Here is a 15854-nt window from a genome sequence, read left to right on the forward strand (position 1 = left end):
ACGGAAAACCATAAAAATACTAGAGGAATCCACAGGCAACAAAATCTCAGACATATGCCAAAAGAACTTCTTCACTGACACTGCCACTAGGGCAATGGAAGCTAAAGAGAAAATAAACAAATGGGACTACATCAAAATAAAAAGCTTTTTTACAGCAAAATAACTATCAACAAAACAACAAGAAAGCCCACTGCATGGGAGAACATATTTGCAAATGCTATCACTGATAAAGGTTTAATCTCCAACATCTACAGGCAGCTTATGCAACTTAATAAAAGGAAGATAAATGATCCAATAAAAAAATGGGCAACAGACCTAAACAGAATACTTTCAAAAGAAGACAGAAGGAAGGCCAAGAGACACATGAAAACATGTTCAAAGTCACTTATTATCCTAGAGATGCAAATCAAAACAACAATGAGGCACCATCTCACACCTGTCAGAATGGCTATCATCAACAAATCAACAAACGACAAGTGTTGGCGAGGATGCGGAGAAAAAGGAACCCTCGTGAACAGCTGGTGGGAATGCAGACTGGTGCAGCCACTGTGGAGAACAGTATGGAGTTTCCTCAAAAAACTGAAAATGGAACTCCCATTTGACCCAGTAATCCCACTCCTGGGACTATATCCGAAGAAACTAGAAACACCAGTCAGAAAGGATATATGCACCACTATGTTCATAGCAGCACAATTTACAATAGCTAAGATTTGGAAACAGCCTAGGTGCCCATCAGCAGATGACTGGATCAGAAAACTGTGGTACATCTACACAATGGAATACTATGCTGCCATAAAAAAGAAGGAATTCTCATCATTTGCAGCAACCTGGATGGAATTGGAGAACATTATGCTAAGTGAAATAAGCCAGTCAATGAAAGAAAAATACCACATGATCTCACTCATTTATGGATAGTAAAGAACATTATAAAGTGGTGAACAAAAAGATAGATACAGAGACAGTAAAGCGTCAAACAGACTTTCAAATTACAGGGGGAAAGTTAGGGAGAGGTGGGGGAGATATGAAATCAAACGAAGGACTTGTATGCATGCATATAAGCATAAACAATGGACGCAAAACACTGGGGGGTGAGGACATGTATGGGTGTGGGGTGGGGGGGGTAATGGTAAGATATGTACACATATAATACCTCAATAAAAAAAAAAGATATAACTCTGGTAAACATAAATGCACCCATTACAGGAGCACCCAAATACATAAAACAACTTCTGGAAGATATGAAGGGAGAGATTGATAGCAATACAGTCATGGTAGGGCACTTTAATACCCCACTGACGCCACTGGATAAATCAACTAAACAAAAATTCAGCAAAGAAACAGCAATCCTAAATGGCACAGGAGATCAGATGGACTTAATTGACATCTTTAGAACATTTCACCCCAAAGCTACAGAATATACAATACATTCTTCTCCAAGGCACATGGAACATTTTCAAGGATAGACCACATATTAGGACAGGCAAAGTCTCTTCAAATTCAAGAAAATAGAAATTATATCAAGCATCTTCTCAGTTCACAGTGGCATAAAACTGGAAATCAACTACAATAAATACAATCCAAAAAAATAAAACAACTGGAGACTAAATAGCATGCTATTAAACAATGACTGGGTTACCAGATATATCAAAGAAGAAATAAAAAACATCATGGCAACAAATGGCAATGAAAACACAACAATCCAAAATCTATGGGACACAGCGAAAGCAGTCTTGAGAGGGAAGTTCATAGCTCTACAAGCCTACATGAAAAACCAAGAAAAAATGGTAATAAATTACCTAAACCTACAACTCAAAGTGTTAGAAAGAGAGCAACAAGAAAAGCCCAGTGTAAGCAGAAGGGAGGAAATAATAAAGATCAGAGAAGAGATAAAGGACATAGAGACCAAAAAAAAAAAAAAATACAAAAGATCAATGAAACCAAGAGCTGGTTCTTTGAAAAGATAAACAAGATTGATGAACCTCTAGCCAGGCTCACCAAGAAGCAAAGAGAGAGGACCTAAATAAACAAAATCAGAAATGAAAGAGGTGAAATAACAACAGACCCCACCAAAATACAAAGGATTGTTAAAAAATATCATGAACAACTGTAATCCAACAAAGTGGACAACCTGGAGTAAATGGGCATATTCATAGAAAAATAAAGCCTTCCAACATCAATCAGGAAGAATTTAAACATCTCAATAGGCCAATAACTGTGGAAGAAATTGAAGCAGTCATCAAAAAGCTTCCAGCAAACAAAAGCCCAGGGCCAGACGGCTTCACAGGGGAGTTTTACCAAACATTCAAGGAAGAACTAAAACCTATCCTCCTAAGACTATTTCAAAAAATTCAAGAGGAAGGAACACTTCCAAGCTCCTTCTATGAAGCCAGCATCACCCTAATACCAAAACCAGATAAAGACAACACAATGAAAGAGAATTACAGGCCAATATCCCTTATGAACATAGATGCCAAAATCCTCAACAAAATTCTAGCAAATCAGATGCAGCAGTACATCAGAAAGATCATACACCATGACCAAGTAGGATTTATCCCAGGGATGCAATGATGGTACAATATCCCCAAATTAATAAACATGATACATCACATAAACACATTGAGAGATAAAAATCACATAGTCATATCAATTGGCGCAGAAAAGCATTTGACAAAATCCAACTCCCTTTCTTGATAAAAACTCTCAGCAGGGTAGGAATAGAAGGATCATACCTCAACATAATAAAAACTATATATGATAAACCCACAACCAATATCATACTCAATGGGCAAAAACTAAAACCATTTCTCCTAAGAACAGGAACTAGACAAGGATGCCCACTCTCACCACTCATGTTATACATAGTACTGGAAATATTAGCCATTGCAATTAGACAAGAAATAAAAGGCATCCAATTTAGAAAATAAGTAAAGCTTTCCTTATTTGCAGATGACATGATATTGCACATAAAAAACCTGAAAGACTCCATAAAAATCTATTAGACTTAATAAATGAATTCGGCAATGTAGCAGGATACAAAATTAATGCCAAAAATCTATGGCATTTCTATACACCATTAGTGAACTTACATAAAGAGAGACATAAAAAGCAATCCCATTTATGACCGCACCAAAAAAATTAAGATACTTAGGAATAAACCTAGCTAAGGAGGTAAAAGACCTATACTCAGAAAACTACAGGACACTGAAAAAAGAGATAGAGGAAGATGTAAACAGATGGAAGAACATACCATGTTCATGTATTGGTAGAATCAACATCTTTAAAATGTCCATATTACCCAAAGCAATCTATAGATTCAGTGCACTCCCCATTAAAATACCAATGGTATACTTCATAGACCTAGAAAGAACTCCAAAAATTCATCTGGAATAAAAAAAGACCCCAAATAGCCACAGCAATCCTGAGAAAGAAGAATAAAGTAGGAGGGATCTCAATACCAGATATCAATCTGTGTTACAAGGCCACTGTTCTCAAAACAGCCTGGTACTAGCACAAGAACATACATATAGATCAATGGAATTGAATAGAGAACCCAGAAATCAACCCAAACCACTATGCTCAACTAATATTTGACAAAGGAGGCATCAACATACAATGGAGTCAATACAGTCTCTTTAATAAATGGTGTTGGGAAAATTGGACCGATACATGCAAAAAAATGAAACTAGATCACCAACTTACACCATACACAAAAATAAACTCAAAATTGATAAAGGACTTAAACATAAGATGGGAAACCATAAAAATACTAGAGGAAATCACAGGCAGAGAAATCTTAGACAGATGCTGCAGCAATTTCTTCACAGATACCGCTCCTAGGGCAATGGAAACTAAAGAGAAAATAAACAAATGGGAGTACATCAAAATAAAAAGCTTTTGCACAGCAAAAGAAACCATCAACAAAACAACAAGAAAGCCCACTGCATGGGAGAACATATTTGCAAATGTTATCACTGATAAAGGTTTAATCTCCAACATCTACAGGGAACTTACTCAACTTAATAAAAGGAAGATAAATGATCCAATAAAAAAAAAAATGGGCAAAGGACGTAAATATTATCTTTTTGAAAGATGACAGAATGAAGGTCAAGAGACATATGAAAACATGCTCAAAGTCACTAATTACCTGAGAGATGCAAATCAAAATTACAATGCAGTACCATCTCACACCTGTCAGAATGGCAATCATCAACAAATCAACAAATGACAAGCGCTGGCATGGATGTGGAGAAAAAGGAACCCTCGTGCACTGCTGGTGGGAATGCAGACTGGTGCAGCCATTGTGGAGAACAGTATAAAGTTTCCTCAAAAAACTAAAAATGGAACTCCCATTTGACCCAGTAATCCCATTTCTAGGAATATATCCCAAGAAACTAGAAACAACAATCAGATAGGATATATGCACCCCTATGTTCATAGCAGCACAATTCACCATAGCTAAGTTTTGGAAATAGCATAAATGCCCATTAGCAGATGAGTGGATTAGAAAACTATGGTACATCTACACAATGGAATACTATGCTGCTATAAAAAAGAAGGAATTTTTACCATTTGCAGCAGCATGGTTGGACATGGGGAGCATTATGTTAAGTGAAATAAGCCAGTCACTGAAAGAAAAATACCACATTATCTCACTCATTTATGGATAATAAAGAACATTATAACCTGATGAACAAAAAGATAGATACAGAGGGAGTAAAGCACTGAACAGACTGTTAAATTACAGCGGGAAGGCTGAGGAGTGTTGGGAAGGGGGAGAAGGAGATCAACCAAGGGACTTGTATGCATGCATATAAGCACAACCAATGGACACAAGACACTGGGGGGGGGGGGATTTGGGATGAGGGCATGCGACAGGGGTAGAGAAGTCTAGGGAAAGGTCAATTGGGGAAAAAAGAGATATATGTACTACTATATGTAATACTTTAAACAATAAAAAAAGTAAAAAAGAAAGAGAAAAAAAAAAGAATCCTTGATTTCTATTTACAGTTGACCCTTGAACATGGTTTTGAACTGTGCAGGTACACTTACAGGTGGATTTTCCCCCATAAATGTGTAAGTACTGTAAATGTGTTTTCTCAATAACATTTTCTTTTCTATAGCTTACTTATCTTAAGAATACAGCACATAATACATATGAATACACACACACACACACACACACACAACACACACACACACACAAAAAGAAAACTTACAGCCAACTAGTCAATCACAGACCTTATCTTCCCCAACCAACTTGAGAGCAAATATTTATACCTCTCCTCTCCAACCAGAAAATACATAGCTTAAATCACCCTGGTTGGGGAAAATAGAGAACAGAGACCCAATTAGTGCCATTTGTGCCAGCCAAACCCAAGGACAGATGAAGTCAGGGGAACAAATAACAAAAGCCCCATTAAAGCCAGATAGACCCAAGATGAAAGTAAAACAGTAAAGTAGACCAAAGAATAATCCCAAACTCCCCTATACCCTCATTTTGATGCAGCAACATATTAAAAACGCACCTGTGGTGAATTCCTGGGGGAAGAGGGAATGAGGTAGAAGGGTTTAATATGGGGGATGGGGGGAGAGGGTACATCTGTAGTACTTCCAACAATAAAGATAAATTAAAAATAAAAAACGCACCTAAAAAGCTGATGAACATTCTGTTGAAACCTCCCCTAAGACTCTGACTTCCCAGTGAGCTAACAACAGCCCTGCCTGGCTCACATCTTTCCTTTAACACTTCTAGGGAGCCAAAGCAGAGCCCCACCTAGGCTCTCTCCTGTTGCTTCTTCTACCCTGAGTCCTTCCTTTGTTTCATTGTCCCCAGCTTTAATAAACATAACCACCTGCACTAGTGTTGTGAAACCTTTCCTACATGAAGTCAAGGACCTGCAGAGTACAGGCCAGCCTGATGTACAACCACTCTGGGACAGTCCCTATCCCACATTACCATTAGTGTCAGATAATATAATTGCATATAAGGAAAACACAGAAAATCAAATAAAAGAGCTTTTTAAAGTAATTTATTTAAGTACTGGATATTAATTAAATATAAAAATCAAGAACTTTCCTGTATATCAGGAATAAGCTGTTATAAAAATAAAACAAATAAATATCCTTCCTATTAAACACACACACAAATGAAAGTACTAGGTATAAACCTAATTAAAACCTATGTGAGACTCTTGATGAAACCCAACAGTTTTATAGAAAAAGATAAATATTTAAAATATTTAGCTTATTTAAAATTAAAAATGACAAAAGACTCAGGAAATATTTTTTTAAATAATAATAATTAGTTACAGACATTAAACAGATATTATAAAAAGGAAAAAAAACACCTTAAAATCTTGTTGCTACAACAACAACATTGTAGAATAAAGTAGAAAGGCCTGGAGTAGACTCAAGTACAGGCAGTCCTTGGGTTACATCGGACTTGACATACGTTGTTTCATGGTTACACCGCCATCACCCATCCTATCTAATAAAGAGGTAATTTGCAAATTGACCACCACTGCAACACACAAGATGGCTGCCTCCATGTGGTCAAAGATGGCCGCCCCCATATGGACACAAGATGGCTGCCACAAGGTGGAGGGGGAGGGTAGTTGTGGCAATCGGGAGAGCAGGGGAGCTGTTAGGCATTTATCAGGCTGGCAGGGGAGTGGTTAGGGGGTGATCAGACTGGCAGGCAGGCAAGCAGTTGGGAGCCAGCAGTCCTGGATTGTGAGAGGGATATCCCAGATTGGAGAAGGTGCAGGCTGGGCTGAGGGACACCCCCCAATGTGCACAAATTTCATGCACCGGGCTTCTAGTTTATTTATAAAAAACTAAATGTTCCATCATTTCAACGTATGTACATATGTGCTTTATGTTTTTTATTATTTATTTACCATAAGTAAAGGTCAGGAATTGCTATCTTTCTTTTAATTTTTTTTACTGTTTCATTTCATTACTGCTGTGTATGTGCTCTATGTGAATGAAGGTAGGTGCTTATGTAGGTGGGTTCCAATTTACGGTGAAAATCGCATTACGTCACGCAGTAGGAACAGATCTCCAACGTAACCTGAGGACCTACTGTATATGCTAAAGGCATCTGAAAATAAGTGGGAAAAAGCATGGATTATTTAGTAGGTAGAGCTGGGAAAACTAGTTAATAATTTGTCAAAAATTAAATCCCTTTTTCACATAACAGTAGATTCTTCATCTCCAAATAAATTCTAGATAGCATAAAAAGATAAATGTCTACAATAAAAACATTTTAAAGAAACAAGTTGGTGAATATTTATAACTAGAGGCCTGGTGCACAAAATTCTTGCACGGAGGGGGGCCTTCAGCCCAGCCTGCACCCTCTTCCATCTGGGACCCCTTGTTGGATATCCAACTGCCAGTTTAGGCCCAATCCCACAATCCAGAACTGCTGGCTCCTAACCACTCGCCTGCCTGCCAGCCTAATGCCCCCTAACTGCTCCCCTGCAGGCCTGATTGATGCCTAACTGCTCCCCTGCCAGCTCGATCACCCCTAACTGCCCTCCCCTGCAGGCCCGGTTGACCCAACTGCCCTCCCCTGCAGGCCCGGTCACCCCCAACTGCCCTCCCGTGACAGCCTGATCGCCCCCAACTGCCCTCCTTTGCTGGCCTGTTCACCCTGGCAGCCATTGTGGTGGTCATCTTGTGATGAAGTGGGGGCAGCCATCTTTTGATGATGTGGGGCGGTCATCTTGTGATGACATGAGGGTGGCCATCTTGTGGTGGCCATCTTGTGATTATGTGGGGGAGCCCGTCTTGTGATGCCACCTGGGCTTTTATACATATAGATAATAAAAGTGCAATATGCTAATTAGACCGGATGTCCTTTTGTGGTGGTGCATCAGGCCTCTAGTTTATATATAAAGAGGAGGAGAATGGCCTTTCTCAATATAGCATTAAAGGCAGTGATCATTAAGAAAAAGACTGATAGATTATACTATACTAGAGGCCTGGTGCACGAAATTCGTGCACGGAGGGGGGTTGTCCCTCAGCCCAGCCTGTACCCTCTCCAATCTGGGACCCCTCAAGGGATGTACGACTGCCCCTCAAGGGATGTACGACTGCCCGTTAAACGGGCAGTCGGACATCCCTCTCACAATCCAGGACTGCTGGCTCCCAACTGCTTGCCTGCCTGCCTTCCTGATTGCCCCTAACCGCTTCTGCCTGCCAGCCTGATCACCCCCTAACCACTCTGCTACCAGCCTGTTTGCCCCCAACTTCTCTCCTCTGCCGTTCTGGTTACCCCTAACTGCCCTCTCCTGCAGGGTTGATCACCTCCAACTGCCCTCCCTTGCAGGCCTGGTCCTTCTCAACTGCCCTCCCTTGCAGGCCGGGTGCCTCCCAACTGCCCTCTCCTGCTGGCCATCTTGTGGTGGCCATCTTGTGTCCACATGGGGGCAGGATCTTTGACCACATGGGGGCAGCTATATTGTGTGTTGCAGTGATGATCAATCTGCATAGTACTCTTTTTTTAGATAGGATATGAATATGTTTAAGCAGCTAGATTTTTATTCCCCAAAATGGAAATAGGTAGGATTTAAATGCAAATGACTAACTGGGAAATATTTTCATATGAAAAAGCTTTTACATATTGTACATGTAAAAATATATTATACTATTATATATCCAAGAGAGAAAAATACTCAACAGGAAAATGTGCAAAAGGCTTATATGGCAATCCTGGGGGAAAAAAAGAATAAATGCAAATGACAAAAAAAGAGGTATAAGCTTGTTTGACTTCATTACTAATGAGTAAATATAAATTAAACTAGGATGAGTTATCATCGCTCACCCAGTATGTTAGTGAAAGGATGAGGAAGTAGACAATCTCATTCACTGCTGATTAGAATGTAAATTGGTTTGACTTTGCTGTAGAACATTTTGGCAATACGCATATATTTATATATATATATATATATATATATATATATATATATATATATACTAATAAAAGGGTAATATGAAAATTGGTCACGATTCCCTCACAGTAACAACCAAAGAGCAGGCTGCGTGGGACAACCAGACCAGCATGGGGGTTAGGGAGGGACAACCAAATAACTCACCAGCAGGCTGCGTGGGCAACCAGGCTGGCAGGGGTGTCAGTGAGGGGCAACCAGGCTGGCAGGGGGGGCAGTTGGGGGTGACCAGGCCAATGGGGAGGGGGAAGTTAGGGCTGATCAGGCTGGCAGGAAGAGGTGGTTAGGGGTGATCAGGCTGATAGGGGGGGGCAGTTAGGGGCAATCAGGCAGGCAGGCAGGTGAGCAGTTAGGAGCCAGCAGTCCCAGATTGGAGAGGGTGCAGGCTGGGCTGAGGGTACCCCTTCCCCCCATGCATGAATTTCATGCACCAGGCCTCTAGTAAAATAATAAAAGCATAATATGCAAATCAACCAAATGGCTGAACAGCAGAACGACCATTCGGATGACCATGCTATGACATGCACTAGTGCCAGGCCAGCCAAGACGAGTGTGTTGAGATTGGTCTGGGGGGGCGCCACCATCGCCCCATGATTTCCCTGTAGAGGGAGGCCCAGGCCACTGGCTGGCAGGGCAATAAATCAGGGAGGCTCCATAATTGCCCCAAAGAGGGAGGCCCAGACCACCTTCTGCAGGATGATCAATTGGGGGTCTCTTGCAAGTGGACGAAGCCTCCCTCTGCGGGGCGATCAATTACGGAACCCCAGGTTGGTGGGTAGGGCCTCCCTCTGTGGGGCAATAGATCATGGGGATCCCAGACTGCGAGAAGGTGCAGGCCAGGCTGAGGGACGCCCCCTGCGAGTGCAAAAATTTTGTGTAGCAGGCCTCTAGTACATATATATATATATATGTACTAGACGGGGGTCCCTCATGCACTGGAGGGGGGTCCATCAGCTTGGCATGCCCCCTCTCACAGTCTGGGAGCCCTCAGTGGCGAGAGGCGACCCGGGGATCAGGGGAAGGTGATGCCCCATCACACCTCTGCTGCTGCCATTGCCGGCAGTGCAAGCCTCAGTTGGCCCTGGTTACCTGAGCCTCAGGCAGCCCTGGACAGCTGGGAAGCCACCATCGAGGCTTGCCTGCACCTTGGGTGTCGGCTGGGCAGCTGCCATCCAAGGCTTGTCTGCACCTTGGGCTGGCCCTGAACTGCTGGGCAGCCACCATCTGAGGCTTGCCTGTGCCTCAGGCTGGCCCTGGGTGGCTGGGCAGCCGCCATCTGAGGCTTGCTTGTGCCTCGGGCCGGCCCTGGGTGGCAGTGGGGCTGAGGGGACTGGGGGACTCCGGAGGCAGTTTTGCAGAGCAGCCGGGCTGTGCTGTGTGCCTGCCACCCCAGCGGGGCTGAGGGTACTGGTCACCGCCATCTTGTGGCTGTGGGCGCTGTCATCTTTGAGGACAGGGCAGTCAATTAGCATATTCCCTCTGTATTGGCTGTGGGCTCCACCATCTTTATGACAGCGTGAGGGTCAATTAGCATATTCCCTCTTTATTAGATAGGATATGTACTAGAGGCCCAGTGCACAAAATTTGTGCACTGGAGGGGTGTCCCTCAGCCCAGCCTGCACCCTCTCCAATCTGGGACCCCTAGGGGGATGTCCTACTGCCGGTTTAGACCCGATCCCACAGTTGAACATTTCTCTCACAATCCGGGACTGCTGGCTCCTAACCACTAGCCTGCCTGGCTGCCTGATTGCCCCCAACCACACTGCCTGCCAGCCTGATTGACACCTAACCACTCCCCTGCTGGCTCGTTCACCCCCAACTGCCCTCCCCTGCTGACCATCTTGTGATGACGTGGAGGCGGCCATCTTGTGATGTGAGGGTGTGAGAGTCAATTTGCATATTACCTCTTTATAATATAGGATATATCCACTGAATGGCCAGATTATTATGACCACCCCATCAGTACTTCGTTGGGCCACCTTTTGCCTTCAATACTGTGGTGATTCTTCTTGGCATTGATACCACAAGATGTTGAAAGGTGATGCGAGAAATCTGACACCATGCCTGATGAATAGCACTGTCCAGTTGTGTGAGATTTGATGGTTATGGAACCAGCTGCCTGATGGCTCTTTTAACTTCATCCCACAAATGCTCAATTGGATTGAGATCTGGTGATTGTGGGGGCCACCTAAGCAAGGTAAAGTCTCCCTCATGTTCTTGAAACCACTCCTGCACAATACGAGCACCATGGTATGGTGCATTGTCTTATTGGAAGAAGCCACCTCCATTGGGATACGCCATCAACATGCTAGAATGAACTTGATCAACAACGATACTTAGGTATGTTGTGCTATTCAGAAGTTGCTCCACATGAATTAAAGGGCACAAATTATTCCAGGAAAACATGCCCCAAACCATAACACTGCCCCCACCAGCTTGAAGGGTTGTATTCATGCATGTGGGGTGCATGCACATGTTTTCATGCTATTTCGCTAAATTCTCACTCTGCCATCTGCATGATGCAACTGGAAACATGATTCATCGGACCACATGACTTTTTTCCAATGCTCGACTATCCAATCCTTGTGTTCCTGTGCGAATTGGAGATGTTTTATCTTGGTAACTGCAGACAGCAAAGGTGTTTGAACAGGCCTTCGGCTTCCGTATCCCATACGATGCAGTGTATGGCTAATTTGCCTACAAACGTCAGGTGGTCATAATAATCTGGCCACTCAGTATATATATTCATTTACTGAACAATTCTACTTCTAGAAATTTACCATAACAAAAAAAGTTTATTAAAAGGACAATTTCAAAAGTATGCAAAGATGCATGTAAAAGAATTTTTAAATATGGAATTTCTTATAATACAAAAATATGTAATTTCTCTAAGCATTCATCAGTGTAGTTACAATTAAGTTAAACATTTAATACAGACCTTATTTTGTTATTAACATCATTTATATACATATCCTAGTACACACAAATATACATATGAAGATAACTCTACAACATATGTTTTTAAAACAACTTTTTGGAAATATAAATTATATGAAATGAAATTCTTCCACCTTAAGTGAACATTTGGATCGATTCACTTTTATTAAGATTTAATTGATATATACCAATGTGTAATTTTAAGGTATACAATGTAATGATTTAATATATGTATATGTTACAAAATTATTACCAAAGTAAATTTAGTTAACACATTCATCACCTTACATTGTTACAATTTTATCGTGCCTTGAGAATTTCTAAAATGTACTTACTTAGCAACTTTCAAAACTACAATACAGTATTGTTAATTATAATCACCATGATGTACATTACATATTCAGAACCCATTTAGTTATAGCTGGGAGTTTGTAATCTTGAACCATATATACCTACTTTCCACAACCCCCACTCCCTGCTTCTGGTAACCATCAATCTGTTCTCTGATTCTGAGTTTGGTTTGTTCCTATTTCACACATAAGTAAGATCATATGATATTTATCTTTCTCTGACTTATTTCACTTGGCATAATATCCTGAAGACTTACTAATATCCATGGTGTTCCAAATAGCAGGATTTTTTTGGATTAATATCTATCTATCTATCTATCTATCTATCTATCTATCTATCTATCTACCTATCTATAAATGTATATTACTATATATATACAAATGTATATTAATATATATAAATGTATATTAATATATATATACATATATATATATATATATATATATATATATAGAGAGAGAGAGAGAGAGAGAGAGAGAGAGAGAGAGAGAGAGAGAGAAAGAGAGAGAAACATTTTCTTTATCCATTCACCCTTAGGCTGTTTCCATGTCTTGGTTACTATAGATAATGTAGCAATGGACATGGGGTGCAGATATCCCTTTGGTTGTTACTTTATTTCCTTCAGATATATTCCCAGAAGTAAGATTCCTGGACCATATATAGATAAATTGGGAGTAGTATGGACATTTTAACAAGATTATTCTTACAACCCATGAACATGAGATACGTTTCTATTTATTTAAGTATTCAATTTCTTCATCAATTTTTTATAGTTTTCAGAGTACAGATCTTTCATCTACTTGGTTAAATTTACTCCTAAGTATTTTATTATTTTGATGATATTTTAAATAGACTTATTTATCTGAAATTCAAAACAATTTAAAAAACATTCAAATTATAAATAGAAGGAAACTTTCTAAACCTTATTAAAAACATCTACAGAAAATGTACAGATAGTATCATACTTAATTATGTAAATCTGAAAACTTTGCCACTAATATCATAAACAAAATAGGGATGTCTGTTCTTGCCACTTCTATTCAACATTGAATTGAAGTTATAGTCAAAGCTAAAAACAATTTCAGCAAGGTTGAAAGAGACATGACCAACATGCAAAAATGAATTATATTTCTATGTACTAGCCATAAAATATCAAACCTGAAATTAAGAAAATAATTCACTTAAATAGCATCAAAAATAAAATAACAAGGATTAAGTTTAATAAAAATCATAGAAGGCTTGTACAGTGGAAACTACAAAACTTTGTTGAAAGCACTAAGGAAAAATCTGAAGAAATGAAAAGACATCCTATGTTCATAGATTGTAAGACATAATCTTGTTAAGATGGCAATATTCCTCAAATTTATCTACAAATTCCATGAAATACTTATCAGAATCCCAGCTGAATTGCTTGTAGAAATTGACAAGATGATCCTAAAAGCCAAAGAATCCAGAAGAGCCAAAACAGTTAAAAATAATACAGTTGGAAGATTTACAATTCATGATTTCAAAACCTCCTACAAAACTACCATAATCAAGTAGTTACCATAACAAGAAAAGTTTATTAAAAGGACAATTTCAAAAGTATGCAAAGATGCATGTAAAAGAATTTTTACAAAACTACCATACTTTTGAAATTGTCCTTTTAATAAACTTTTCTTGTTATGGTAACTACTTGATTATGGTAGTTTTGTAAAAATTGTCACAGAAATAGACATATAGATTAGAGGAATATAATTTAGTGCCCAGAAGTAAACCATTATATTATTGTTAATGATTTTTTATAAGGGTGCCAACAAAATTCTATAGCAAATTAATAGACTTTGAAAAATGGTGCTAGGATAATCGAATATCCACATGTAAGAGGATGGATTTGGATACATACTTCACACCATATATAAATATTAACTCAAAATAGATCACAGATATAAATATGAGATAAAAGTATAAAACTCTTAGGAAAAAACATAAGAATAAGTCTTCATGATCTTGGATTAAGTAGTAGTTTCTTAGCTCAAAGAATTGAAAATTTATGTCCTCACAAAAACCTGTACATGAATGTTTACTGTAGTTTCATTTGTAATAGCCAAAACCTGTAAACGGCCTGGATGTCTTTTGATGGGAGAATGGATGAACTGTGTTTCATTCTTACCATGGAATACCACTCATTTAGCCAAGGAATGAACTATCACTGCACACAAGTTGAATGAATTTCAAGGATTGATGCAGAGTGGAAAAAGCCAATCTCGCAAAGTTACCTACTATATAATTCCATTTATATATCATTCTTAAAGTATCAAAATTATAGAGATAGAGAGCAGATTAGTGATTGCCAGGGATTAGAGATGGGAGGCCTTATGGAAGTTGGTATGTTTTTTTTAAAAAAGGGCAACATAAGGGGCCCTTGTGATAATAGAACTGTTCTGTATCTTAACTGTGATGGTGGACACACAATCTACACATGATAAAATTGTATAGAGTTAAACACACACATGCACATACAGATGAGTACAAGTAAGACTGGGGTCATCTGAATAAGAAAAGTAACATACAAAGAAGGGCATAGTATACTTCCTCAAGTTCTATTTAACAATTTTTCTGTAGAAAATGAAATGTTCTAGCACTTCATTCATTTTAGCCAAACAAAGGATAGATTCTCTGATGTAAATTAATGTTTCTATGGTAGATTTTAAGGTAGATTTATGATTTTCAACATCTAAAAGAAATCAAACAAAACTATCTGATGAATATAAAAAAGAGGGTTGCATTGAATAAAATTGCATGTAATTGGATGACTCTAAAGTTTGAGATTTTTTTTTAAATCCTCATCTAAGGACATGCTTAGAGAGTGAGAAAGGGAGAGAGAAACATCCATGTGAAAGAAATATTGATCAGTTGCCTTCCATATGTGCCCCAACTGAGTATTGAACCAGCAACCCAGGTATGTGTCCTGACCAGGAATCAAACCAGCAACGTTTTGGTGCACAGGACAACAATCAATTGTGCCACTCCAGCTGGGCAAGATATTTTTAAAGTTAATGTTATATACATTGGTATATTGTGAAAACAATAAACCAATTTATATACATTTATCATAAAAAAATTTTTAGTGAACACAATATTAGGCAATAGGGTTTAAATATCAAGGAAAATTTTACTTGATCTTTTCTTTTTTCAGGATATTTTGAAAACAATGCCCAGGTGACAATTACATACATACAACACCAAAGATTCTGTGTTCAATTTAATTTTTTAAAAATTTTAATATACATTTTATTGATTTTTTTTACAGAGAGGAAGGGAGAGGGATAGGGAGTCAGAAAAATCAATGAGAGAGAAACATGGATCAGCTGCCTCCTGCACACTCCCTACTGGGGATGTGCCAGCAACCAAGATACATGCCCTTGACCAGAATCAAACCTGGGACTCTTCAGTCCATAGGCTGACATTCTATCCACTGAGCCAAACGGGTTAGGGCTGTGTTCAATTTTAAAGTTCGTTTTATACTAATATTCATTTTTAAGTAGAATTAAAGAATAAATTATCTTTATTTTCACATTTGGAAAATTATTATAATAATTAATAGTAATTGAATGTTGATTTTTATGTAGAAGA

The sequence above is a fragment of the Eptesicus fuscus genome, chromosome 1, assembly GCF_027574615.1.
Source record: "Eptesicus fuscus isolate TK198812 chromosome 1, DD_ASM_mEF_20220401, whole genome shotgun sequence".
NCBI classification, from domain to species: domain Eukaryota; kingdom Metazoa; phylum Chordata; class Mammalia; order Chiroptera; family Vespertilionidae; genus Eptesicus; species Eptesicus fuscus.